The sequence below is a fragment of the Rattus norvegicus genome, chromosome 2, assembly GCF_036323735.1.
Source record: "Rattus norvegicus strain BN/NHsdMcwi chromosome 2, GRCr8, whole genome shotgun sequence".
Lineage (NCBI taxonomy): Eukaryota > Metazoa > Chordata > Mammalia > Rodentia > Muridae > Rattus > Rattus norvegicus.
Genome location: NC_086020.1, coordinates 143,631,465 through 143,657,952, shown reverse-complemented (window position 1 = coordinate 143,657,952; position 26,488 = coordinate 143,631,465). Strand labels below are relative to the sequence as shown.

At 41.0% G+C, this 26,488-nt stretch overlaps 1 long non-coding RNA gene across 1 annotated transcript; it reads right to left on the bottom strand.

Moving 5' to 3' along the window:
- Positions 1-5,021: 5,021 nt before the first annotated feature.
- On the bottom strand, positions 5,022-26,046 carry LOC134485620 (uncharacterized). The gene is made up of 2 exons (XR_010063816.1): positions 25,766-26,046; positions 5,022-5,322 (listed from the first exon to the last, which is right to left on the bottom strand). It is a non-coding gene; the product is annotated as an uncharacterized LOC134485620 (long non-coding RNA).
- Between the last annotated feature and the right edge of the window lie 442 nt (positions 26,047-26,488).

Below are 26,488 nucleotides of genomic sequence, written 5' to 3'. Positions count from 1 at the left end.
TATTCTGTTCAAATATTAAATAAATTAAATATATCACTTTAAAAATTCTTACTAGGTTATATCCAGGCAATGAATATATCTGGAAGAAGACATCATAAATTTGAGAGAGAATTGGGAGCATGGAAGGAGTTGGCAGTGAAGAAGGAGAGGGAGAAATGATGTAAATACAGCAAACACATGAAATTTTCAAAAATAAATAAAGTCATAAAAATAAGGAATAGTCCCACCAATCAGTACCAACTTTGTTTGTGAGAACACACACATATATATATATGTATATATGTACATATATATATATATGTGTGTGTGTGTGTGTGTGTGTGTGTGTGTGTGTGTAATTGAAAAGGTAGATACAACCAGAGTTTGTCTTTGAATAGGTAAGATTTGCTTCTGATGTGAAATGATGTTAATATGAAGAAAAGCAAGTGCCAAGGAAGTTGTGAGAATTTTCAATAGGGGTTCAGAGTTGAAAGATGTCACTGTAGAATCTTTTCAGCGAGATCCTGAACATAAAAGGTATTGCCTAGGAAGGTGTTTTAAGGTGGTAGGTTTGACTGGGTGAATTTTTGAACAGAATATATAACACTCAAAATATAAAGAACCTACAGCTAAATGGCAAGATTTCATAATGGGTCTCACAATGATCATGAATACAAATGAACACAAATGATATTTCACATATCTATAGCAATTGTGAAGTGACGTGAAGTAAAAGATCTATGTCTTTTACTGTTAAAGAGAGGTATGTGTTAGTACCCTCATGGTTCCTGCCTACTTCAAACAGATACAAGTCATTTAGCATTATGAAATTCTGCATTACACCAGAAAACCTACACACTCATGGAAACTGAACAACTCTCTATTCGATGATCTCTAGGTCAGGGAAGAAATAAAGAAAGAAATTAAAGACTTTCTAAAATTCAATGAAATTGATGGCACAACACACCCACACTTATGGGACACAATGAAAGCAGTGCTAAGAGGAAAGTTCATAGCACTAAGTGCCTCTGTAAAGAAATTAGAAAGTTCTCATAACAGGAATTTAAAAGTAGACCCGAAAGAGCTAGAAGAAGCAGACACACCTAAGAAGAGTAGAAGGCAGGAAATAAAAAAATTGGGGTTGCAGTCAATCAATTAGAAACAAATATAACAATACAAAGAATTACCCAAACTGAGTTGGTTCTTTGAGAAAATCAACAAGATTGACAAACCCTTAGGCAAACCAACAAAAAGACACAGAGACAGTACTCAAAGCCAGAAATGAAAAGGGAGACGTGACAACTGATACTTAGGTCTGACTTCAAAAGCCTGTGCTCCACAAAGTTGGAAAATCTTAACGCAATGGATGATTTTCTAGACAGATCCACTTACCAAAGTTAAATCAAGACCAGGTAAACTATTTACACAGCCCTATAACATGTAAGGAAAAAGAAGTATTCATTAAAAGTCTCTCAACTAAAAAAAGTCCAGAACTAGATGGTTTTATTACAGAATTCCGTCAGACCTTCAAAGAAGAGCTAATACCAATACTCATCAAATTATTTCATAAAATAGTAACAGAAGGAATACTGCCAAACTCATTCTATGAAGGCTTAATCACCCCATACCTAAACCACACTAAGACTGAACAAGCAAAGAAAATTTCAGACCAATTTCTCTTATGAACATTGATGCAAAAATAATAAGATACTCATAAACTCAATTCAGAACATATTAAAATCATCATGATTAAGTAGGTTTCATCCTAGGGATGATAGGATAGTTCAATATAAGAAAATCCATTAATCCATTAATCCATTAATGTAATCATAAATACAAAGTGAAAGAGAAAAAAATGCACGATAATCTCATTAGATGCTGAAAAAGCCTTTGACAAAATACAACACTCCTTCATGTTAAAAGTCTCAGAGAGATCAGGGATACAGGCATACACATTCTAAAAAGAATACACAGCAAGCCAATAGCCAACATCAAATTAAGTGGAGATAAACTTAAAGCAATTCCATTAAAGTCAGAGACAAGATAAAGCTGCCCATTCTCTCCCTATCAATTTAACATACATAGAACTCAAAGTTCTAGCCAGAGCAATACGACACTAAAGGAGTTCAAGGGGTAAAAATTGGAAAGGAAGACGTCAAAGTATTGGTATTTGTGGGTGTTAGAAAAGTGTTCATAAGTGACCCAAAAATTCTACTAGAGAACTCTTATAGCTGATAAACACCTTCAGCAATGTGTTTATCACTAAAATCAACTAAAAAATATCATTAGTCCTCCTTTATACAAATGATAAAAAGGCTGAGAAAGAAATTATGAAAGCAACACCCTTTACAACGGTCATGAATAAAATAAAATATTTTAGTGTAACTCTAATCAAGCAAGTAAAAGATCTCTCTCTCTCTCTCTCTCTCTCTCTCTCTCTCTCTCTCTCTTTAAAGATTTATTTATTTTAGGTATATGAGTACACTGTAGCTATTTTCAGACACACCAGAAGAAGATATCAGATTCCTTTACAGATGGTTGTGAGCCACCATGTGGTTGCTGGGAATTGAACTCAGGACCTCAGGAAGAGCAGTCGGTGCTCTTAACTACTGAGCCATCTTTACAGCCCCATGAAAGATCTCTATGACAAGAACTTCAAAGCTCTGAAAAAAGAAATTGAGGAAGATACCAGAAGTTGGAAAGATCTCCCATGGTCATAGATTTGTAGAATTACTAATTTCAATTGGTGAAAATGGTCATCTTACCAAGAGCAATTTACAGATTCAATGCAATTCCCATCAAAATTCTAACACAATGCTTTATAGACTTTGACAGATCAATTCTCAACTTCATGTGGAAAAAAAAAAAAAACAACTCAGGACAGTCCTGAACAATAAGAGAACTTCTGAAGGTATTACCATCCCTGACTTCAAACTCTACTACAGAGCAATAGTCATAAAAACTTCATGGTATTGGTATAGGAACAGTTGGTTGATCAATGGAATCAAGTCAGAGATCCAGACATAAAACCATATAGTTACACCTATGAACTCTTGACTTTCGACAAAGAAGGCGAACCATACAATGGAACAAAGGGCATCTTCATCAGACCAGCAGCTCTAACTGGCAGTCTGCATGTAGAAAATGGTAAATAGATCCATATTTATCATCCTTCACAAAACTCAAGTCCAAATCGATCAAAGCCCCCAATGTAAGATTAGATAAACTAAATTAATAGAGCAGGGAGTGGGGAATAGCTTTGAATCCACTGGTATAGGAGACAGCTGCCTGAATAGAACACCAGTGGCTCAGGCTCTAAGATTAACAATTGCCAAATGGGACCTCATAAAACTGAAAAACTTCTGTAAGGCAAAGGACATTAGGATAAAACTTCAGGCTTTGGAAACCAACTTGGCAGTTTCTCACAAAACTGGAAATACTTCTACCTCGTGACCCAGCTGTACCATTCCTGGGCATATGTCCCGAAGATGCCCTCTCTACCACAGCGACACTTGCTCAGCTTTGTTCATAGCAGCTTTCTTTGTAATAGCCAGAAACTGGAAACAACCTAAATGTCCCTCAACTGAAGGATAAAGAAAATGTGGTGCCTCTACGCAATGGAATACTATTCAGCCAGCAAAAACGAAGACATCATTAATTTTGTGGGCAAGTGGATGGAACTTGAGAATATCACCCTGAAGGAGGTAACCTGGACCCAAAGGACATGCATGGTATGTACTCACTTATAAGTGGACATTAGCCATAAATATAGGATACCCACATTACCCTCCACAGACCCAAAGAAGCTAAATAAGAAGAAAGGCCCAAGCAAGTATGTTTGAATCCCCCTCAGAATGGGGAATAAAATAGTGGTAGGAAGCAGATGAAAGGAGGGAACTGGGTGGGAGAGGAGATGGGGAGGGGGACGGGGGAGTTCAGAGTCAGGTGTGGGGAGGGACGGGAGCGGGGGGCGGGGGCAGAGGGCCATGAGAATGAATGGAAATCTACAGCTGGCAGGTAGATTCTTCAGGGGGATATGAGAGACCTGAGATAAGGGAGGCTCCTAAGAGTCAATGGCGGTGAGCTTAGCTGAGCCTCACAGCAGTAATGATATAGAACCCAAAGAGGCTACCTCCTGTAGCCAGACAGGAACCCCTGTGGAGCGATAGTGACACCAACCCACCCACAAAACTTTCAACCCCAAATTTATCCTTCAAGAAATGCAAGGAAATGCATTCTCTGAGCAGAGAATGAGGTTATGGACAACCAATAACTGGCTCAACTTGAAACCTATCCCATGGGCAAGCACCAGTCCCTGACACTATAATGATACTCTGTTATGCTTGCAGACAGGAGCCTAACATAGCTGTTTTCTGAGAGGCTCTACCAAGCAGTTGATGCAGGCAGATGCAGACACCCACAGCCAAACAGTGGATGGAGCTTGGGGACTCTTATGGAAGAAATAGGGGAAGGATTGAGGGCCCTGAAGGGATAGGAACTCCACAGGAACACCGTGGAGGAACACTGTTAGAGTTAACTAACCTGGACCCTTGAAGGGTCTCAGAGCCTGTTAGACACCACCTCACCCCCACAAATATGTAGCAGATGTGTAGCTCTGTCTTCTCGTCGATCTCAAATAACTGGAGCGAGGGACTATCGCTAAAGCTGTTGCCTGTCTGTGGAATCCATTCCCTTGACTCGGTTGTCTTGTCTGGCCTCAGTGGGAGGAAAAGCCCTAGCCCTGCAGAGACTTAAAGTGCCAGAGTGGGAATACTGGGGAAGGGCTCCATTTAGAGGAAAAGAGAGGGGGAAGGAACTGTGGGAGAGGGGGTACAGGATTCGGAATGTAAAGTGAACGATTTTTTTTTTTTTTAAAAATGCTCAAAACAAATGAAAAAAAGGGAAAAAATTCTACATTATTTCTATGTCATTTTCAAGAATTTTAAGGATCCCTGTAGGGTAAATTCTTAAAATTTGAATTTGCAGCAATGAACATATTTTTAATTGAATGTGTTGCTAAACTGTCAGAAAGGCAACTGTTCCAACATCAAATGAGATTGTGTTTATTTGAATCTTTGCCAATCTCGTAGTGAAAACAGTATTTTGGTCTAAGGTTCACTTTGCGTTGATCTCATTACAAGCCAACTTGAGTATAGTTTCATGTATTTAATAGCTGTTTTCTATATGTTCAGTACCTTTGTTCCTTGGCCCTTTATTTCCTTCGGTTTGTGTGCCGAAGTCAATCAGGGAGAGCTTCGTGTAAACAGCTCCCTCTGGAGTTGGCAGTGCAGAGGCCTGGAGACCGGTTCCATGGTTATCTATTAAGCTTTCCCAATCTGATTTCTATGGGTTAAAAAAAGAAAATCATCTGAATATACTGAAATAGAATCTAGAACCCTGAGCAATACATCTTATGTAATAACACTGGCTAAGAAAACATTTAAAAGAGTTCACAGCAAACTTAATTACAGTCAATTTAGACAGGAAGAGTGTCATGAGATGGGAATGAAAAGAATTTTTAATGACTTTTTGAAATATATATTTATGTGTGACTGATATGTGATAAGGAAAATGAGTAATACGTGATAAATTAGAGAGAGATATAAAAGGAACAGCACAATGCTCCCCCTTCCTGCCTCCTTTTCACATAAGGACTACAATAAATTAATGGTCACTCCTCCCTCAGCCCGTATTGTACTTTGAAATTCTTTCCCCACTAGAAACAATCAGACCCTTTCGGGAAATGAACAACTAACAGCAAGGATAGCAGTGTACAAGTGTCAAGAAACCCACAGAGATAAAGAAGGGGTCATAAAAGTTCACCTAATCAACTTAAAAGAGGCTCCCACAGACAGAAAAACCTGTTTCAACAGCCTGAAAGTTGTTACAAACTCATAGAATTCAGATAACCTTGAAAAAATAAAAATTAACTAGTCATACTGAATAATAAACTTAATTAGTAATTAGAATAATTAGAATTATTAATTAGAACAATTAATAACAATGTTATTAATTAGAATAAACAATGTTATTAATTAGAATAGCAAACAAGATTAGTAAATCAATAAGAAGGGTCTATTTTCTTTCTGTCCCTCCTTTCCTTCTTAGTTTCTTTTTTCTTCCTTTTTGCAGCACTGGGACCAAGGAACCAAACCCAAGGTCTTATGTATACATGCTAGTATATCATTGAGCAACATCCAACTCTAGAACATAGCAATTGTCCTATGTTTTTGTTCAGATTGGGTCTTTGTTTACCAAATAATGTATGAAAAGAGAGTTCTCTTCATAAAATGTAGCCCAGCCAAAAATGGAGCAGAGGCTGAAGGAAAGGGTGTCCAGTGACCTGCCCAACCTGGGATACATCCCATGGGCAGGTACCAAACTCTGACACTATTACTGATGCTATGCTGTGCTTGCAGACAGGAGCCTAGCATGGCTGTCCTCTGAGAGGCTCTATCAGCAGCTGATTGAGACAGATGCAGATAGATACTCACAGCCAACCACTGGACTGAGGTCAGGAACCCCTATGGAAGAGTTAAGGGAAGGATTGAAGGAACTGAAGGTGATGGCAGCCCCATAGGAAGACCAACAGTATCAATTAACCCAGACCCCTGGGAGCTCCCAGAGATGAGGCCACCAACCGAAGAGTATACATGTGCTGTTCCAAGATCCCAGGCAGAGGACTGCCTCGTCTGACCTCAGTAGGGAAGGATGTGCCTAACTATAGAGACTTAATGCCCCAGGGAAGAGGGATCCCCAAGAGGGAACACACTCTCAGAGGGGAAGAGGAGGGGGAATGGGGTGAAGATCTCTGGGAGAAGGGGCAACATTTGGGATGTAAATATATAAAATAATTAAAAAATAAAAATAAAATAAAAATTTAAAGTATACTGCAAATGAGTGAAGATAAAATAATAAAATGTGCCATTTGACATTTTCATGATGTCCTGGCATTGCCCACTACAGATGCAAACGGTTACAGAGCACAACTAATGAGACTAGAGATGCTGCCTAAAAAAGAACCAAATCCCATGGAAAATTTCTTGTCAAAACAAAAAGGAGGAAAGGTGGGGAGGGGGGATAACTAAAAGTAGATGAAATGAAAGCCCTTGGGTACAACTGCTAATTTACTGGAAATAATCGTAAATGTTAAACAATCACACAGGACTTCAGACTGTAGCCTTTAGTGAAGAGACCTCACAGTCTCTCCCCTACCTCTACAGCAGAACACCTACAGTAGTGAAGTTCCAACTTCACCTCTTAACTTCCTTCCCCCCATTAGTTGTTTTGTTCCAGCCCCCAGCACTAGCAGGAACTCCCCCTAGAAACTGAAAGGCCAATCTGGTCATGGAAACAGGAAGGCTAACAACACATCTTCACCTCTTTCTGAGCTGATCCAAATCCAATCCACTAGTCTCATTCCTAGCTCTATAACAGACCATCTCTGTGTCCCCTTCCCCTTTTCCCATCTCCACTGGACTACACAGATCTTCCCCTCCTAATCTGCCTCCCCAATCAACTGGTTACTTTATCTCATTTCCTAATTATGCTTATCTCTTTTCTTTTGGATTCTTTGTAAGGAGATTACTTTCTTGCTTTTTCTAGGGTATAGTTTCCCTTCTTGTGTTGGAGTTTTCCATCTATTATCCTTTGTAGGACTGGATTTGTAGAAAGATAATGTATAAATTTGGTTTTGTCATGGAACATCTTGTTTTCTCTATCTATATTAATTGGGAGTTTTGCTGGACATAGGAGCCTGGGCTGGCATTTGTGTTCTCTTAGGGTCTGTATGACATCTGTCTAGGATCTTCTGGCTTTCGTAGTCTCTGGTGAGCAGTCTAGTATAATTCTTTTTTTTTTTTTATTAACTTGAGTATTTCTTATTTACATTTCGAGTCTTATTCCCTTTCCCGGTTTCCGGGCAAACATCCCCCTAATCCCTCCCCCTCCTCTCCCCTATGGGTGTTCCCCTCCCCATCCTCCGCCCATTGCCGCCCTCCCCCCAACAATCTAGTTCACTGGGGGTTCACTCTTAGCAGGACCCAGGGCTTACCCTTCCACTGGTGCTCTTACTAGGATATTCATTGCTACCTATGAGGTCAGAGTCCAGGGTCAGTCCCTGTATAGTCTTTAGGTAGTGGCTTAGTCCCTGGAAGTTCTGGTTGCTTGGCATTGTTGTACATATGGGGTCTCGAGCCCCTTCAAGCTCTTCCAGTTCTTTCTCTGATTCCTTCAACGGGGGTCCTATTCTCAGTTCAGTGGTTTGCTGCTGGCATTCGCCTCTGTATTTGCTGTATTCTGGCTGTGTCTCTCAGGAGCGATCTACATCCGGCTCCTGTCGGTCTGCACTTCTTTGCTTCATCCATCTTGTCTAATTGGATGGCTGTATATGTATGGGCCACATGTGGGGCAGGCTCTGAATGGGTGTTCCTTCTGTCTCTGTTTTAATCTTTGCCTCACTCTTCCCTGCCAAGGGTATTCTTATTCCCCTTTTAGAGAAGGAGTGAAGCATTCACATTTTGATCATCCGTCTTGAGTTTCATTTGTTCTAGGCATCTAGGGTAATTCAAGCATTTGGGCTAATAGCCACTTATCAGTGAGTGCATACCATGTATGTCTTTCTGTGTTTGGGTTAGCTCACTCAGGATGATATTTTCCAGTTCCAACCATTTGCCTACGAATTTCATAAAGTCATTGTTTTTGATAGCTGAGTAATATTCCATTGTGTAGATGTACCACATTTTCTGTATCCATTCCTCTGTTGAAGGGCATCTGGGTTCTTTCCAGCTTCTGGATATTATAAATAAGGCTGTGATGAACATAGTGGAGCACGTGTCTTTTTTATATGTTGGGGCATCTTTTGGGTATATGCCCAAGAGAGGTATAGCTGGATCCTCAGGCAGTTCAATGTCCAATTTTCTGAGGAACCTCCAGACTGATTTCCAGAATGGTTGTACCAGTCTGCAATCCCACCAACAATGGAGGAGTGTTCCTCTTTCTCCACATCCTCACCAGCATCTGCTGTCACTTGAGTTTTTGATCTTAGCAACTCTCACTGGTGTGAGGTGAAATCTCAGGGTTGTTTTGATTTGCTTTTCCCTTATGACTAAAGATGTTGAACATTTCTTTAGGTGTTTCTCAGCCATTCGGCATTCCTCAGCTGTGAATTGTTTGTTTAGCTCTGAACCCCATTTTTTAATAGGGTTATTTGTCTCCCTGTGGTCTAACTTCTTGAGTTCTTTGTATATTTTGGATATAAGGCCTCTATCTGTTGTAGGATTGGTAAAGATCTTTTCCCAATCTGTTGGTTGCCGTTTTGTCCTAACCACAGTGTCCTTTGCCTTACAGAAGCTTTGCAGTTTTATGAGATCCCATTTGTCGATTCTTGATCTTAGAGCGTAAGCCATTGGTGTTTTGTTCAGGAAATTTTTTCCAGTGCCCATGTGTTCCAGATGCTTCCCTAGTTTTTCTTCTATTAGTTTGAGTGTATCTGGTTTGATGTGGAGGTCCTTGATCCACTTGGGCTTAAGCTTTGTACAGGGTGATAAGCATGGATCAATCTGCATTCTTCTACATGTTGCCCTCCAGTTGAACCAGCACCATTTGCTGAAAATGCTATCTTTTTTCCATTGGATGGTTTTGGCTCCTTTGTCAAAAATCAAGTGACCATAGGTGTGTGGGTTCATTTCTGGGTCTTCAATTTCTGTTCCATTGGTCTATCTGATTGTCTCTGTTCCAATACCATGCAGTTTTTATCACAATTGCTCTGTAATACTGCTTGAGTTCAGGGATAGTGATTCCCCCTGAGGTCCTTTTATTGTTGAGGATAGTTTTAGCTATCCTGGGTTTTTTGTTGTTCCGGATGAATTTGCAAATTGTTCTGTCTAGCTCTTTGAAGAACTGGATTGGTATTTTGATGGGGATTGCATTGAATCTGTAGATCGCTTTTGGTAAAATGGCCATTTTTACTATATTAATCCTGCCAATCCATGAGCATGGGAGATCTTTCCATCTTCTGAGGTCTTCTTCAATTTCTTTTTCAGAGTCTTGAAGTTCTTATTGTACAGATCTTTTACTTGCTTGGTTAAAGTCACACCGAGGTACTTTATATTATTTGGGTCTATTATGAAAGGTGTCGTTTCCCTAATTTCTTTCTCGGCTTATTTCTCTTTTGTGTAGAGGAAGGCTACTGATTTATTTGAGTTAATTTTATACCCAGCCACTTTGCTGAAGTTGTTTATCAGCTTTAGTAGTTCTCTGGTGGAACTTTTGGGATCACTTAAATATACTATCATATCGTCTGCAAATAGTGATATTTTGACTTCTTCCTTTCCGATCTGTATCCCCTTGACCTCCTTTTGTTGTCTCATTGCTCTGGCTAGAACCTCAAGAACTCTATTGAATAAGTAGGGAGACAGTGGGCAGCCTTGTCTAGTCCCTGATTTAATGGGGTTGCTTCACGTTTCTCTCCATTTAGTTTAATGTTAGCAACTGGTTTGCTGCATATGGCTTTTACTATCTTTAGGTATGGGCCTTGAATTCCTATTCTTTCCAGGACTTTTATCATGAAGGGGTGTTGAATTTTGTCAAATGCTTTCTCAGCATCTAATGAAATGATCATGTGGTTTTGTTCTTTCAGTTTGTTTATATAATGGATCACGTTGATGGTTTTCCGTATATTAAACCATCCCTGCATGCCTGGGATGAAGCCTACTTGATCATGGTGGATGATTGTTTTGATGTGTTTTCGGGCGTGTAGTTTTTCCTCTCTACAGGTCTTCAGTTGTTCCTGTGGGCCTGTGTCTTGAGTTCACCAGGCAGGTCACTTGCAGCAGAAAAGTTGGTCTTACCTGTGGTCCTGAGGCTCAAGTTCGCTCTCGGGGTGTTGACCTCGAGCTCTCTGCGGCAGCAGCAACCAGGAAGATCTGCGCTGCCGTTTCCGGGAGCTTCAGTGCACCAGGGTTCCAGATGGCGTTTGGTGTTTTCCTCTGGCGTCTGAGATGTGTGCAGAGTGCAGTCTCTTCTGGTTTCCCAGGCATGTCTGCCTCTCTGAAGGTTTAGCTCTCCCTCCCATGGGATTTGGGTGCAGAGAACTGTTTATCCGGTCTGTTCCTTCAGGTTCCGGCGGTGTCTCAGGCGCAGGGGTCCTGCCGCTCCTGGTCCCTCCTCTATGGGAACCCAGAGGCCGTATACAGTTTCCTCTTGGGCCAGGGATGTGAGCAGGGGTGGGCAGTGTTGGTTGTCTCTTGCGCTCTTCAGCCTCATGAGTGCCCACCTGACCAGGCGGTGAGGTCTCTCTCCCACGGGGGGTTTGGGAACAGAGAGCTGCTGTGGGCAGGGATCCGCGGGTTTGGAACTCCCCCCCCCCCCCCGCTAACCACCGGAAGTGCCTGGTCCTAGAGGAATTTTGCCTCTGTGTGTCCTGAGTTCACCAGGCAGGTCACTTGTAGCAGAAAAGTTGGTCTTACCTGTGGTCCCGAGGCTCAAGTTTGCTCGTGGGGTGCTGCCTATGAGCTCTCCGCGGCGGCAGCAACCAGGAAGGTAGTATAATTCTTATAGGTCTGCCTTTATATGTTACTTGATCTTTTCCCCTTACTGCTTTCAATATTCTTTTTTTGTTTTGTGCATTTGGTGTTTTGACTATTTTGTGATGGGAGGAGTTTCTTTTCTGGTCCAATCTATTTGGAGTTCTGTAGCTTTCTTGTATGTTTATGGGCATCTCTTTCTTCAGGTTAGGGAAGTTTTCTTCTATAATTTTGTTGAAGAAGATATTTACTGGTCCTTTAAGTTAGGAGTCTTCACTTTCTTCTATACCTATTATCCTTAGGTTTTATCTTCTCATTGTGTCCTGGATTTCCTGTATGTTTTGGGCCAGGAGCTGTTTGTATTTTACATTATCTTTGATGGTTGTGTCAATGTTTTCTATGGTATCTTCTCCCCCTGAGATTCTCTCTTCTATCTCTTGTATGCTGTTTGTAATGCTTGCATCTATTACTCCTGATCTCTTCTCTAGGTTTTCTATCAAAGGGTTGTCTCCCTTTGTGCTTTCTTTATTGTTTCTATTTCCATTTTTAAATCCTTCACCTTTTTGGTTGTGTTTTCCTCTAATTCTTTAAGGGGTTCTTTAAGGGATTTTTTTGTTTCCTCTTTAAGGGCTTCTATTTGTTTATTTGTGTTTTCTTGCATTTCTTAAACGGCATTTTTTTTTTTTTTTTGGAGCTGAGGACCGAACCCAGGGCCTTGAGCTTGCTAGGCAAGCGCTCTACCACTGAGCTAAATCCCCAAACCCCCTGCATTTCTTTAAGGGAGTTATTCATGTTCTTCTTAAAGTCCTCCATCATCATCATAAAATGTGATTTTATATATAAATCTTGCTTTTCCTGTGCATTTAGATATCTACTATTTGCTTTGGTAGGAAAGCTGTACTCTGATGATGCCAAGTAGTCTTGGTTTCTGTTGCTTAGGTTCCTGGGCTTGCCTTTTGCCATCAGCTTGTCTCTGGTGTTAGGTTGTCTTGCTGTCTGTGACAGCGGCTTGACCCTCTTGTAGGCCTGTGTGTCAGCACTCTGGTAGACCTGTTTTCTTTCAGCTGGATCTGGGAACAGAGAGCTCTGCTCTCAGGTGTGTAGGTGCTCCTGGCGACGGGCTTTCAGCTCTAGGCATGGGCAGAAACCATAATGGTCCTGCCCTTGACTGCTCCTAGGTCCCTGTGCCTAGGGGCCACAGATGGCACTATGCGATTTCCTCTTGGATCGGGATTTGGGTACAGAGAGCTGTGTGGCCGGTTCAGTTCAGTTCCAGGGGGTTTCTGCTGCTGATTGCTCCTATAGTCCTGTATCCAGAGGCACTATGCAGTTTCCTTTTGGGCCAGAGATGTGCAAGAGGTAGGTAGAAGTGGCGGACTGTCCCGCAGTCTCAGGATTGTCCGAACTTCTGGGTCTAGGCACTGTTCTTTTTTTTTTTTTTCTCCATCTTTATTAACTTGGGTATTTCTTATTTACATTTCAATTGTTATTCCCTTTCCCGGTTTCCAGGCCAACATCTGCCTAACCTCTCCCCCTCCCCTTCTATATGGGTGTTCCCCTCCCCAGCCTCTCTCCATTACCGCCCTCCCCTCAAGAATCCCGTTCACTGGGGGTCCAGCCTTGGCAGGACCAAGGGCTTCCCCTTCTGCTGGTAGGCACTATTCTTAATACTTCAATGAGTATTAAGTATTTTAAGTTAGATTTTACCATTAAAATGACAGTAGAAATAATTCTAAGAGACTCTTTGCAATGTGAGGAATGTCAGGGCTGTGACATTCAAGACATCGTGTCACACAGAGGGCATGACTATCACATCACCTTTTGCCACCTAATTTGGCTTGTGCTTTCAGGACTCTGAAGTAAAATGCTGGCCAGTTGTGACTAATTTTGACAAATTCTTTATCCAGGATCCATAATTTTGGGCGTGGTGAGGAGTAAGGATAGTGTGACGGTGTGTTGTCATGTAACATGGGGCACTGTCGGGATGCCACCCAGCCTGAGGCCCTCATTCCCATGCCTGCTGACAAGGTGCTGATAGGGATCTAATGTTAGTCATGCATAGCCAGGACTCTCAAGATTACTCCTGGCCTAAGCTCCTTGCCTCCCATAAGACAAGACCATCCCCAGACAGCAGTCTTCCCTGCAAAGGCTGGTGAAGAAAAGCACACCCAACCTCAAGTCTCCCCTGGAATAACCTGTAGGCACACCTGGCCACAGAGCTTCCTTGTGGGTTTCTGTTGTACCTGTGTGACATTAACCTTTGGGTGATGTCTGACCATTCTTCCTGTGCACTTTACTGGTGATGGGTCCCAGGTCACTCCACCAGAATCTGTTTCCTAGCAAGTAGATCTCACCATTTTCTCCAGGCCTATTTCACACTTCCTCAGTCCTAGGTTGACTGAATACATGGCTATTCATTTCCCATGAAAGTAGGCAGAAAAATAGATAATGGGAATTTTAAATTTTGTTCTTTGTTTTTTTTAATGCAGCGATAGGACCCCCAAAGATAACAAAATAACTCTCCATTCTGTTCCTGCTATAATGTCTTATTCCGAACAGAATGGATTTTATTGGTTTTATTTTAAACATTTAAATATGCTAAATTAGAATAATATCTAAACACTCATAGGTCTGCCTTAACCAACTCCAACAATTATTCATGGCCAATTTCAATGTCCTTCCAGATTACTCGTCCAACTTTAAGTTCTTTCTCCAAAAACAAAAACCCAATACAATGAAACCTCCAAAACCAAGAAAACAAAATGAAACACCACTCAAAAAAAAAGTAACAAAACCAAAAGCTAAAACTAAGTTGTAACCAAATAAAAGCACACACATATAAATGTGGCATTTATTGTATGTCGGGCAACTACTTTCCAGGTTTGTCCAGGAGTGAATGATATACTCATTGTCACTTCACTGGAGAAACCTGATGTTCCCTCTCCCAGCAGGTATAAATGACAGTTCAGTTTTAGCCTTTACCCCAGTGGCTAGGTTTTATTCATTCATTCATTTTTTTAAATATAATATAAAAGGATAGTTAAAAAAAAAAGCTATCACATCAAAGCTGAACAAGACAAACCAACCAAAAGAAAGAGTCCAAGAGAAGGCACAAGAGTCACAGAGGCACTCATTCACACACTCAGGTGTCCCATAGAACACTAAACTGAAAGGCACAATATATTCACAGAAGACCTGGTACACATCCATGCAGGCTCTGTGCATACGGCTTCAGCATCTGTGAGTTCACATGAGTGTTGCTCATGTTGATTTAGAGGGCCTTGTTTTCTTGGTGTCCTACATGTCCTGTGTCGGTTACATTGTTTCTGTCTCCTCTTCTGCTGAGTTCCCTGACTTCTGAGAAGAAGGATTTGTTGAAGATATCCCAATTAGGGTTTAGTATTCCAAGGACTCTAATTCTTTGCATGAAGTCTGGCTATGGGTCTCTAATTTTGTTCAATCTGCTGTAAGAGGAAGGTTCTCTAATGATAACTAAACAAGATACTGATCTCCGCATATATCACAATACATTAGGAATAATTCTATCACTCTATTTTTTATAATTTAGACCAGTTTCATTGTTTTTACCCTAGGTCCCTGAGCTAACTAGTTGCAGGTTTTTGGTCATCTGAGCAGTGTCTGTATGAATTCCATCTCATGAAGTGGACCTTAAATCCAATCTGTTAATAATTGGTTACTCTCACACGTTTTGTGTCATTATTACAGCAGGCTATCTTGAAAGTAATACACCATTGTAGATAAAAAGTTTGTGGTTGCTTGAAGTCCCTCTTTTGATAGTGTGCCGAGTATATTCCTGTGCCAACTGTGGAATGTTGGGGTGAAAGTTTTATGTAGCTCAATATCTCTATGCTGAATGAGGTGTTGACTTTAGCAATGGTGCCTTCCTGTCAGTTTGTGGAGAACAGCCTATAACCCTGACAACAGTCTGGGTTGTTTGAATATTCTTATGGAGCCCCTTCGGACAATAACCCAAGTAAGCTACTGGAAGCCTCATTTGATAACAAGAGATGGCTAGTAGAAACTGTCTTACTTGTTATTTGAGAACTTTATTCAGATCTGCTTTATATACATATGTATTTTAGTACGTTTTTACAGTATTAGGTCTTATACTATCCTCCAAATGTTTCTTAATTTTAGCTATCTTGCCCAGTATTGCTTCTGCCAACCTATTTTACCCTCCCCTCAGCACTTAATCCACCTGCTTGAGACCTCTCTTCCATCCATTTCTATCTATTCTATTTCTCTTTCCTAATGAGACCTATCTGTTCCCTCTAGTCTCTAACTCTATATCTACCCTCAGATAATATCCGCGTACCAGTGAATATATAACATATTTTCTTTCTAGATCTGAAATTCCTCACTCAGGGTAATTTTTTTTAGTTCCATCCATTTGCTTGTAAATTTCATCATATTATTTTTTTAATAGCTGAGAAATACTCCACTGTGTAAATGTACCACATCTTCTGTATCCATCCTTCTGTTAAGGGACTTCTAGGTTGTTTCCAATTTCTGGCTATTAAATAAAGTAGTGATGAACATGGTAGACAAGTGTCTCTGCTTATAAGATGAAGAAACCTTTTGGGTATATTGCCCAAGAGTGGTATAGGTGGGTCTTGAAGTAGGTAGATTCCGAACTTTCTGAGGATCTGCCATACTAATTTCCACGGTGCTGCATGAGTTTGTAATTCCACCAGCAATAAAAGAGTGTTCCTCTTACTCCATATCCCGCCAGCATGAGCAGTCACTTGGATTACTGATCTTATCCACTCTGACAGGAGTAAGGTGGAATCTCAAAGGTATTTATTTGTATTTCCCTGATGACTAAAGGTGTCGAACATTTAAGTATTGTTCAATCATTTGGGTTTCCTCTATTAAGAATTCACAGTTTAAATCTGTACCCCATTTCTTAAAATTAAGTTGTTTTCTTGAAATCAAGTTTCTTAAGTTCTTTATATATTTTGAATATTAAAAGCAGTAAGGGAAAAAGGTCAAGTAACATATAATGGCAGACCTATAAGAATTACACCAGACTTCTCACCAGAGACTATGAATGCCAGAAGACCCTGGGCAGATGTCACACAGACCCTAAGAGAACAGAAATGCCAGCCCAGGCTACTATATCCAGCAAAACTCTCAATTAACATAGATGGAGAAGCCAAGATATTCCATGATAAAATCAAATTTACACAATATATTTCTATAAAACCAGCCCTACAAGGGATAATAGATGGAAAACTCCAACACAAGGAGGGGAAAACTACATCCTAGAAAAAGCAAGAAAGTAATCTCCTTGCAACAAACCCAAAAGATGGAGACACACAATCGTAATTCCACCTCTAAGGATGAAAATAACAGGAAGCAACAATCATTATTCTTGAATATCTTTCAGCATCAATGGACTCAATTCCCAAATCAAAAGACATAGACTAACAGACTGGATATGTAAAGAGGACCCAGCATTTTGCTGCATACAGGAAACATGTCTCAGAGCAAAGACAGACACTACCTCCGAGTAAAAGGCTGGAAAACAAATTTCCAAGCAAATGGTTCAAAGAAACAAGCTGGAGTAGCCATTCTATTATCGAATAAAATTGACTTTCAATCAAAAGTCATCAAAAGAGATGAGGAAGGACACTTCATATTTGTCAAAGGAAAAATCCACCAAGATGAATTCTCAATCCTGAATACCTATGCTCCAAATGCAAGGGGACCTACATTCATAAATGAAACCTTACTAAAGCTCAAAGCACACATTACACCTCACACAATAATAGTAGGAGATTTCAACACCCCACTCTCATCAACAGACAGATCATGGAAACAGAAATTAAATGGAGACATAGACAGACTAACAGAAGTCATGAACCAAATGGACTTAACAGATATTTATAGAACATTCTATCCTAAAACAAAAGAATACACCTTCTTCTCAGCACCTCATGGTACCTTCTCCAAAATTGACTATATAATTGGTCACAAAACAGGCCTCAACAGATACAGGAAGATAGAAATAATCCCATGCATCCTATCAGTTCACCATGGACTAAGGCTGGTCTTCAATAACAACAAAAATGACAGAAAGCCCACATATACTTGGAAGTTGAACAATGCTCTACTCAATGATAACTTGGTCCTGGAAGAAATAAAGAAATTAAAGACTTCTTAGAATTTAATGAAAACGAAGGCACAACATACCCAAGCTTATGGGATACAATGAGAGCAGTGTTAAGAGGAAAACTCACAGCTCTGAGTGACTACAAAAACTAACAAGAGAGAGCATACATCAGCAGCTTGACAGCACACCTAAAAGGTGTAGAACAAAAAGAAGCAAATACTCCCAAGAGGAGTAGAAGGCAAGAAATATTCAAACTCAAGGCTGAAATCAACCAAATAGAAACAAAAAGGACTATACAAAGAATCAACAAAACCAGGAGCTGCTTCTTTGAGAAAATCAACAAGATAGATAAAACCTTAACCAGACTAACCAGAGGTCACAGAGATAGTATCTAAATTAACAAAATCAGAAATGAAAAGGGAAACATAACAACAGAATCTGAGGAAATTGAAAAAAATCATCAGATCCTACTTCAAAAGCCTATATTCAACAAAACTTGAAAATCTGTAGGAAATGGACAATTTTCTAGACAGATACCAGGTACCAAAGTTAAATCAGGAACAAATAAGCCATCTAAAGAACCCTATAACTCCTAAAGGAATAGAAGCAGTTATTAAAAGTCTCCCAACCGAAAAGAGCCCAGGACCAGATGGGTTTAGTGCAAAATTCTATCAGACCTTCATAGAAGACCTTATACCAATACTGCCCAAACTATTTCACAAATTGAAACAGATGGAGCACACTGAATTCCTTCTATGAAGCCACAATTACTCTTATACCTAAACCACACAAAGACCCAACAAAGAAAGAGAACTTCAGACCAATTTCCCTTATGAATATCGACGCAAAAATACCCAATAAAATTCTCACCAACCAAATTCAAGAGCACATCAAAATGATCATCCATCATGATCAAGTAGGGTTCATTCCAGGTATGCAGAGATTATTCAATATATGGAAATCTGTCAATGCAAACCACTATTTGAACAAATTCAAAGATAAGAACCAGATGACCATTAGATGCTGAGAAAACATTTGACAAAATTCAACACTCCTTCATGATAAATGTCCTGGAAAGATCAGGAATTCAAGGCCCATATCTAAACATAGTAAAAGCCATATACAGCAAACCAGTAGCTAACATCAAACTAAATGGAGAGAAACTTGAAGCAATGTCACTAAAATCAGGGACTACACAAGACTGTCCACTCTCTCCCTACTAATTCAATATAGTACTCAAAGTCCTAGCCAGAGCAATCAGACAACAAAAGGAGGTCAACGGGATACAAATTGGAAAGGAAGAAGTCAAAATATCACTATTTGCAGATGATATGGTTGTATACTTAAGTGACCCCAAAAGTACTTAACCTGATAAACAACTTCAGCAAAGTGTTGGGTATAAAACTAACTCAAACAAATGAGTAGCCTTCCTCTACTCAAAGGATAAACAGGCTGAGAAAGAAATTAGGGAAACGACACCCTTCACAATAGTCACAAATAATATAACATACATTGGTGTGATTATTGTGACTATAACCAAGCTAGTGTAATAGCTGTATGGCAAAAGCTTCAAATCTCTGAAGAAAGAAATTGAAGAAGACCTCAGAAGATGGAAAGATCTCCCATGCTAATGGTTTGGCTTGATCAATATAGTAAAATGGCCATCTTACCAAAAGCAATCTCCAGATTCAATGCAATCCCCATCCAAAATTCCAACTCAATTCTTGGTAGGATTTGAAAGATCAATTCTCAAATTCATTTGGAATAACACAAAACCCTGGAGAGAGAAAGCTATTCTGAACAATAAAAGAACTTGTGGGGGGAATTACCATCCCTAACCTTAAGCTATACTGTAGAGCATTAGTAGTGATCTAAAACTGTATGTTATTCATACAGAGACAGGCAGGTAGATCAATGGAATAAACTTGAAGAACCAGAAATGAACCCGCACACCTATGGTCACTTGATCTTCAACAAAGGAGCTAAAACCATCCAGTGGAAAAAAAGACAGCATTTTCAGCAAATGGTGCTGGTTCAATTGGAGATCAGCAAGTAGAAGAATGCAAATCAATCCATTCTTATCTTGTTGTACAAAGCTCAAGTCCAAGTGGATCAAGGACCTCCACACAAAACCAGATACACTGAAAGTAACAGAAGAGAAAGTGGGGAAGAGCCTGGACCACAGATGCTGGTGAGGAAGTAGAGAAAGAGGAACACTCATCTATTGGTGGGATTACAAGCTGGTAGAACTACTCTTGAAATCAGTGTGGTGTTGCCTCAGAAGACTGGACATAATACTCCCTGAGGACCCAGATATATATATATATATATATATATAGTATGTATGTATGTATGTATGTATGTATGTATGTATGTATGTATGTATGTATGTATCTATCTATCTATCTATCTATCTATCTATCTATCTATCTATCTATCTATCTATCTATCTAAAGAAGAAGGAAGACCAAAGTATAAATGCATCAGTCCTTCTTAGGAGGGGAAACAAAATACTTACAGGAAGAAACATAGAGACAAAGCGTGGAGCAGCGACTGAAGGAAAGGCCATCCAAAGGCTGCCCCACCTGGGGATCCATCCCATATGCAGCCACCAAGCCCAGTCTCTATTGCTGATGCCAAGAAGCACTTGCCGACTTAGCCTGATATGGGAGTATCCTGAGAGGCTTTGCCAGAGTCTTACTGATACAGATTAGGATGGTTGCAGCTAACCATTGGATTGAGCATAGGGACCCCAATGGAAAGGACTGAAGGAGCTGAAGGGGTTTGCAACCCCATAGGAAAAAAAACAATATCAACCTACCAGACCCCCAGAGCTCCAAGGTACCAAACCACCAACCAAAGAGTACACACGGTGGGGACCCATGGCTCCAACAGCATATGCAGCAAAGGATGGCATTGTCTGGCATCAATGGGAGGAGAAACCCTTGGTCCTGGGAAGGCTTTTTTCCCCATTGTAGGGAAATGCCAGGGTATTTAGGTGCAAGTGTGTGTGTGTGGGAGGGGGAGCACCCTCATGGAAACAGGGGAAGGGGGGCTGGGAGAGGGGGTAACTGGGAAAGGGAATCCACCCTATAAGCAAACACTAAACCCAGACACTATAGTGGATGCCAAGAAACACATACATTGCCAAGCTTGGCTCCCAGCATTGGCTCCTCTGGGCCATAGATTTAGCATGCCAACACTAAGGAAATACTTCTCAGAAGATTTCACCTCAGTGATACCAATTTCTTTTTAATCACAGCTGATTTTTCACTGATTCTGTTAGTAACACAAAGGTTTCACGTCAGTGATGCTGACCTCTGAAAATCATAGTTGCTCCTTCAGCCCCACTATGACCAGCAACACCGATTCTTAGTCAAAAGTCATTACTCCCCTTTGATACATCACAAGGCACACCTCCATTGCACATTATCTTCGAAGTTTCCATATCAGTTCATTGAGCTCTGGGTGCTCCATTGCTTTTTAAGCCCAAAGTTCTAAAATTATCCACAAAATTATTCCAAAGGCTTAAAATGTAAAAAGGTCAGGCCCATGATAGCAACATCCTATTTTTCTTACTACCAGTATCTATATTTACTAGGAGTCCCTAAAGGAACAGAATCAATAGAGTGAATGTTTATTAAAAAAGATTTATTAGATTGGCTTACATGACATGGTCTAGGAGTTCTGGTAATGGCTGACTTACAGTGCGAATCCAGTAGATGTTCAGTCCATGAGGTTGGAGGTCTCAGCATTCCCAGCCTGACACTGTAGGCCTAGAGGATTATTGGAGAGCTGCTAGACTTCAGTAAACATAGGAAGCTTGAAGAAAGTGGTTCTGTCTTAACTAGGGTTTTACTGCTGTGAACAGACACCCTGACCAAGGCAACTCTTATAAGGATATTTAATTGGGTCTGGCTGACAGGTTCAGAGGTTCAGTCCATTATCACCATCCAGGGAGGCATAGTGCAGGCAAAGCTGAGAGTTCTATTTCTTTATCTGAAGGATGCTAGCAGAATACTGGCTTCCAGGCATCTAGGCTGAGGGTCTTAAAGCGCACACCCATGGTGACACACCTACTCCAACAAGGCCACCACTACTCCAACTAGGCCACAACTTCTTTTTTTTTTTTTTTAATTAACTTGAGTATTTTTAATATACATTTCGAGTGTTATTCCCTTTCCCGGTTTCCGGGCAAACATCCCCCTAATCCCTCCCCCACCCCTCCTTTATGGTGTTCCCCTCCCCATCCTCCCCCCATTGCCGCCCTCCCCCCAACAATCTAGTTCACTGGGGGTTCAGTCTTGGCAGGACCCAGGGCTTCCCCTTCCACTGGTGCTCTTACTAGGATATTCATTGCTACCTATGAGGTCAGCGTCCAGGGTCAGTCCATGTATAGTCTTTAGGTAGTAGCTTAGTCCCTGGAAGCTCTGGTTGTTTGGCATTGTTGTACATATGGGGTCTCGAGCCCCTTCAAGCTCTTCCAGTTCTTTCTCTGATTCCTTCAACGGGGGTCCTGTTCTCAGTTCAGTGGTTTGCTGCTGGCATTCGCCTCTGTATTTGCTGTATTCTGGCTGTGTCTCTCAGGAGAGATCTACTGTCGGCCTGCACTTCTTTGCTTCATCCATCTTGTCTAATTGGGTGACTGTATATGTATGGGCCACATGTGGGGCAGGCTCTGAATGGGTGTTCCTTCTGTGTCTGTTTTAATCTTTAGGCCACAACTTCTAATAGTGCCACTACCTGGACCAAGCATGTACAAACCATCATAGATTCTATCGGTGAAGGGATGCAACTGTGGCAGCAGCACTTTAGATGAATTTCCAGAAAGAGTGAGAGCAGTCAGGCAAAGAAGCAAAGCTCTTCTTCCACATCCTTTTACCTGGGCTGTCCCCAGCAGATGCTGCCACCAGAAGGTGCCGTTCCAGTTAGGGCAGTGTTCCTACTTAAAATAATCTGATTAAGAAAGACCCTTACAGGCAGGAGCCTGGCATGGCTGTCCTCTGAGAGGCCCTACCAGCAACTGACTGCAACAGACGCAGATACTTATACCCAACCATTGGAATGAAGTTGGGGAACCCAATGGTTGAATTAGGGGAAGGATTAGGAAGCTGACGGGGAGGGGAGAGAGACCCCATAGGAAGACCAACAGTTTCAACTAACTCAGCCCCCATGGAGCTTCCAGAAACTGAGCCACCAACCAGGAGCATAAACCCACTGGTCCCACATATACAGCAGAGGTCTGCATAGTCTGGACTCAGTGGGAGAAGACTTGAGGCCCCAGGAAGAGGGAGGCTTTGTGTGGGGGTGGGGGGGGAGGGAGTGGGGAGGAGCACTCTCTCAGAGGCAAGGGGGATGAGGAATGGGAGGAGGAACTGCATGTGGTAAGGATCAGGAGGGGGGCAATAACTGGACTGATTTTGGATTTCTAGGGCTGCCAAACCTCAAACTCTGACCTTAGCATTCCAGCAACAGGAGAATTAAGTGAGAAGTACATGTAAGTTTCTTAGACTAATGCCTGGCACACAGTTGTTTTTGAATAATTTTCCTGTGGATGAAAATTTAACCAAAGAATGACAAGTGGGAGAGCCTACTCCAAATCCTTTCAAAAAGAAAGCTAATTTGGGGAAACCAGGAAAGGAGATAACATTTGAAATGTAAATACATAAAATATCCAATAGGAAAAAGAAAAGAATGCAATGTAAAATCTTGAATAATTGAAAAAAATGCAGGTTAAAATTTTCTTTCAATGAGTGGGAAAAAAAAGGAAAGCAATTTTGTCAGAGACCATTATTCTCTTGTGAATATTTCTCTTTAAGAATTCCTTTCAGGGGGCTGGGGAGATGGCTCAGTGGTTAAGAGCACCGACTGCTCTTCCAGAGGTCCTGAGTTCAAATCCCAGCAACCACATGGTGGCTCACAACCATCTGTAATGGGGTTGGGTGTGTCTGAAGACAGCTACAGTGTGCTTATATACATTAAGTAAATAAATAAATCTTTAAAAAAAAAGAATTCCTTTCAAGGGCTGGAGAGATAACTCTGTTATTAAGAGCTTACAGCTTGCCGCTCTTGAAAGGGATCCAGGTTAAGTTTGCAGAATCCACATGGTGCCATCAATAACTCTAGTTCCAGGGGATGTGATGCTCTTCTGACCTCCACACGTTCCTACATGCACATGGCACACACACACACACACACACACACACACACATACACACACACAGAGGCATACATACAAATACATAAAATAAAAGGAATAAAAGAATTCCATTCTACCTTTGTATGTGTTTGGTGTGTGCACACATGTGTTCTGGGGCATGTTTGTTATAGTGTTCACTTGTATGTGTACACATGGAGGCCAGATGTCAAGATGTCTTCTTTGTTTTCCACCTTGGTTGTCTGTCTGTCTTTTGAGATAAAGACTCTAACTGAACTTAGAGAACTAGGCTGTATGACCAATGAGCCTTCAGATGAATCCATCTCAGTGCCTGGAGTACAGGTATGAGATGTGCTCTGCTTTATTGTGGGTGCTTGTGATCCAAACGTAATTCCTAATAATTGTACAGAAAACATATTGCCCTCGGAGCCATCTCCTCCATATCTGTTGTTAGTGTGCTATGCGAGCTGACAGCCCTGTAAGATATCACATAAGGATTCTGGAGAAAGCAATGTGGAGCCAGGCTATGTCCTGCTCTCAGTGACTCCATATCATTTAAAGCGGTGGCTTTTAAAGTTCTACCTGACCCTTTACAGAGGCAGAATGACTCTCAGCAAACAGTGTCATATGTGTTGACACCACTACCTGTCCATCACCACCATGAGGTACCGACTGATACTACTACTAAAAGGACAGAGGTGTCACCTATATACCCACAAAGTGGATTGGGAACACATGAGCATATGGTGTTTTAAAACTATAGCATAGAAACTGTTGAGAATTTACCTAACACATCATGACAGCAAAGTCAACAGTGCCCTACCCGAACCACATAAAAAGGACAACTGTAACGGAGACATCCCCATGAACCTGTCAACTATCTTGTGTGTGCACTGGAGGGCTGACAGACATAGAACTCCTCAATGTCCCTGATGCTTCATCTCAGCATGCTGCTTGATGTCCTACAGCTTGATGTCCCTCACTAGAGTTTCTAGTTTTTGTCAGGTTCTATATCTCTTAGACTCTACTCTACCCTGCAACCCAATAGCTTGGCTATGCGGGTCTACAGAAAGTCTTCAAGCAGATTAATAAAGGTCTACTCTAAAGACCTGCAGTGACTTCACATATGCATCAGCTTTCTACTTTCAAATAAAGTCTCTGACATCTGAGGCTTCTTCAATCCTCTTATAGCCATTTGATTTCACGATATATTATATATTACCTAAAGTTTTGTATAAAACTGTGCCAAGTACAAGATGTAATCTAAGAGTTAATGTTAATAATTATGGTTGGTTTTGTTGTGCTGTTGTTTTGGTTTTGGTTTTTGAGATAAGGTCTCACTCACTATGTAGCCCTAGCTAGACAGGGACTGTCTTTGTAGACCAGGTCAGCTTCAAGCTTTCAGAGATCTCCCTCCTTCCTCAAGTTCTAGAATTAAAGGTATGCACCACCACATCTGGACAATATTTAAAAATCAGAGTAGCGGAAGCTGTGATTACGATGTCCAGCTACCAAGACAAATCCAAATCGCAGGAGAAAATCTGATACAACTTGTGAATGAACCGTTTTGCAACAAATTCTGCCATTATGGAAAGACCCAAACACATCTGTCTGTTTCTGGTATACAGCTTTAATGGCAGGGAGAAAAAGGAACTTAGGAAACTCTGGTACTAAACTTAGATGTGACTTTGTCTGGGTCTTTAATTCCTAAAAACATCAAGTCATCTAAAACAACAACAATGAACAGCAACAACAACAACAGCAACAAAACCACCAGGATTGCTAAAAGAATGGTTAGTAAGTCAGATGGTGGCTGAAAAGTAGGAGTCTCTTCACCCTCCCCCACCAAAGGGTGAAAACCAAAGGGATCTACATTTGCAAAAGGAGACCAAGGTAATAAGTGGGCCCACATCCTGTGCTTGCTGTACTACTAGGATTTTTTTGCACATCTCCAATTTCCTGACTTACCTCTTCTGAGGGACAGTTATCCAAAAGGGCCTCAGCCGAGAAGCTTATCTGATTCCTCTTGAGCAAGAAGTAAATGCATTGAAAAAAAAATCCCAGACAATTCTTATGTTGAAATTGGGGTTTCGGTCTCTTTGCAATCCTTCACATGACCATGTCTGAAAAATTAATTTCCTTTCTGCCCTGGAGGCATTGGACACAAATTGTGGCATTGTCAAATCTCAGACATTTTAAACAAGCCAGGCTAACGGTTCAAACTGAAAGTGGAAAGGATTTTCTATTAAGCTGCCTACAGTAACCTAATACAATGAAGGGAATTGTCACTAGATGATTCATCTAGTTAGAATCTCAACTCCCTTTCTGGGTAGAAAATCTGAGGCTCGATTGTTTATATTAGACACCAAGCAAATACTTACTCATAATTCAGCCATTCTGTATTCAAGCAAGGCAGAGACTTCAAACAAGGAGGTGGGAAAGGGCACTTTGGCCATCAGTAAACATCATAGCCTGTCTAAATTTGTCACTGCTCCTTGCCACCACACACACACACACACACACACACACACACACACACACACACACCCTTCTCAACTTTTCGCTGTTGTAAGGCCATTTTTGATAAAAATTCCCCCAGGGAAATACTAGCAGTAACCTGAGTTTTCAGTCTGATCAGTATCAGTGGGAAATTTGCCATGTTGGTATTTGACAGCTACGAAAAGCCGGTTT